The sequence below is a fragment of the Macrotis lagotis genome, chromosome X, assembly GCF_037893015.1.
Source record: "Macrotis lagotis isolate mMagLag1 chromosome X, bilby.v1.9.chrom.fasta, whole genome shotgun sequence".
Taxonomy (NCBI): Eukaryota; Metazoa; Chordata; class Mammalia; order Peramelemorphia; family Peramelidae; genus Macrotis; species Macrotis lagotis.
This window is the reverse complement of record NC_133666.1, coordinates 673,470,724-673,474,165: the sequence shown is the minus strand read 5'-3', so window position 1 is coordinate 673,474,165 and position 3,442 is coordinate 673,470,724.

Sequence of the window (3,442 nt, the reverse complement as noted above, 5' to 3'; positions counted from 1 at the left end):
TAAATGCTAGTTATTATTAAATATGATTGATCTTTTGTTATTAAGTAGTTAGTAATTATTATAAACCCAAAGGTTTGCAAAGCATTTTACATAGAGTTTCTCTGTTAGGAAAATCTTCTTATTATTCCCAGTTTATATTTGAGGAAACTAAGGCCAAAATCAATTAAGTCATTTGCACATAGCAATGCATATAGTAAGTGTCTGAGTCAAGATTCAAACCTAAATCTTCCTGAATTCAAATCCAGGGTTCCATCCTAATGGCACCTAGCAACTATTGTAAGGATCAAATGAGAATAATATAATAGGTGCTTTAAAAATAGTGCTTCCTTTCTTCTATCAAATACAAATTATTTTCCCCCTTCTATTCCCCCAACCCATGCATTGAAATGGTAAGGAATGTGATGTCCATTTTACATATAAAGACATGCAAAACATTTCTATAATAGCCATGTTCAGGGGAGAAAAAGGAAGAATAATATACTCCATTCTGAATTCTGTATTTCTCTATCTGAAAGCAATAACATATTCAGAACCATAACTTGGACATTTCATAAATTTGAAACTGGAAGGGACCTCAAAAGCCATTGAGTCTATCACCACCAAACCCCATTGTAGAGAAAAAGAAACTGAGACTTAAAGAGTTTAAGAGACTTGTTTCAAGTCACAGAGATAAGTGGCAGAGCCAGAATTCAGCTCTGATTCTCAACTCTCCACTATTCAACATTGCACTCCCAAAAATTACTCATTAGACTCACAATTCGTGCAATGCAGTGGGAAATATGTCAGGAGACATGAGTTTGAGCCCCAACTCTGTTACTAATTCACTGTATGACCTTGAGCAAGTCACTTCTGGGTCTCAGTTTCTTCATATATAAAATGAGGAAGTTAGAAGATTCTGCCTAGCTTTGACATATGAGGTCTCTTAGAGCTAAACTAACAATACATAGTTAACATCTATCAGAATGGAAACACAGGCACAGGAAGCAAAAATTAAATGTCAGTATAAAAAAATGCTTTCTCAATTTCAGATTCTAGCCTTGGGCTTCAACAAGACCTTTATCATGTCTTATTATCAGATTTATAGTGTGAGGATTCCAGGAGCTCAGAAATTGGAGCAGCACTCTAATTAGACTACACCGAGCCTGCACTTTCCCAAGCAAATGATTGTACATCTTACTTTCAAATGATGCTTCCCTCCTTCCATCCCCCCCAGCAAAACAAGAATAGGAAAACTCACAAAGGTTCCACAAGGTAGAAAGAGAGCTGCAATGTTTGGGGGTAGCCTAGAACTGGGGATGAACTAGCAACTCACAAGTTGGGAAATGTCAAAATAAGTTATGAACCATAAGCATAATGGAATATTGCATGCGAACAAGTCATGGTGCATGAACGGAATGAAAAGTTACTGTGCTGTAAGAAATGAGCATTGATGAATTCAGAGAAGCAAGGGAAGACTTATATGAACTGATGCAAAGAGAACTAAATAGAAAGAAGAAAATAAACTCCAATATAAATGGGGGGAAGGAAACTGAAAATTGCCTGTTTGTAACTTGTGACCGACCACTCATCAAATAGTAATGATTCTTTCTCTTATCAATTTAAACTAGTTCCTACTATATCTTGGAAATTTATCAGAGAAACTTGATGGCCCAAAAGTTATTAACCTTTTTACCTAGTAATAATGCTGTTATATTTATACCCTCAAAGAGATCCAAGATAAAGGGGAAAGGATCCATATGTACAAAAAAAATATATTTATGGCAGCTCTTGTTATGGTAGCGAAGACTTGGAAACTAAGGGGGTGCACATCTACTGGGGAATGAAGTGATATATAATTGTAATGGGATTCTAGTGGGATGTAAGAAATGTCCCAAGGGATGACAACAAAGAAACCTAGGAAGACTGCTGAGAGTTGAAGCCAAGTACTGTGGGCAGAACCTAGAACACAATTTACATAATATCAATGACATTTTAAAAATGAACAACTTTGAAAAACTTGATAACCCTAATCAATACAATGACCAACCATGATTCCAAGAAATTGTTAATAATCCACATTCTCTAGGGCAGTTGGCTGGTACAGCTATAGTCAGACGAGTCTGTGTCAAATCCAGCCTCAGTCACTTATAGAATTGCCTCCAAAAATAATACTAATAATCTATACTCACTGCCTTCTGAACAAGAAGTGCCTCAAAATGTAGACTGAAACTTAATTTTGAACATAGCCAATGTGGAAATTTGTTTTGCTTGACTACCATATTTGTTACAAAGATCATGTTTTTGTTTTTTTCTTTTCAATAAAAGTAGGAAGTAGGATAGAGAAAAAATAAATATTAATTTTTAAAACAAAATTGAACACTGTAATTATAATGACTAAGAGAAGAAATGAGAAAAAGGTTCCTTCTTCCTTTCATATCAAAGAGGGAGGGATATGGTTGTGGAAAATTGTATCAACTGTCAGACTGAGCTGATGTGTGGGCTAGTTTTTGCTGAATTGCTTTGTTAAGTCAAAAAACTGAATTATCATTAAGTTAGTAAAGTCCATTCTAAGGAGATGTCATGAGCTGATCCAAATACTTTTACTCCTCTCACTTGGTTGACTATTATGGAACTTCTCTTACCCACTTCCCTACCATGCCTCAGGAAGCTCATCATACTGCAAGGTGCCACCAATCTTGCTACTCCGTGTTATCACCATCACCTTCCTCTCTGATTGGAAAGTAGAGCCATGAACTCTAAATCTACAACACTCTCTTCTCAGGCTTCCTTCTGTTGGCTGTCTTCCCCCATTAGATTGTATGTTCTTTGAGGATAGGGATTGTCTCTCTTTGTGTTTATATTCTCTATACTTATCAAAATACCTAGAAAATACTAATCTCATTGCTTGTTTAGCAGCTGATTGTCTACTATGAGAGATGGAAGGTTAACGAGAGAAATGGGAAAAGAGATTAGGGGAGAGAAAGGGGAAGAAAGGAGAGGGATAGAAGTTCTCCAAAATGGGGCAGCAAGGTGGCATGGTGGATAGACTGCTGGGTCTAGATTCAGAAATTCTGTTGAGTTATGTCTGACTCTTCATGACCCCAACTGAGGATTTCTTTGTAAGGATACTTGAGCAGTTCTCCATTTCCTTCTCCAGCTCATTTTACAAGTAAGGAAATGAGGCCAGCAAGGTTAAGTGACTTATACAAGGTCACACAGCTAGTAAGTGGACTCATCTTCCTGATTCCAGGTGCAGTGCTCTATCCACTGCACTACCTAGCTGCCCTTATTTATTATTATTATTAATAATAATAATAATAATAATAATAATAATGGGGCGGCTAGGTGGTACAGTGGATAGAGCACCAGCCCTGGAGTCAGGGCAAAACCGGCCTCAGACATTTAATAATGACCTAGCTGTGTGGCCTTGGGCAAGCCACTTAACCCCATTGCCTTGCAAAAA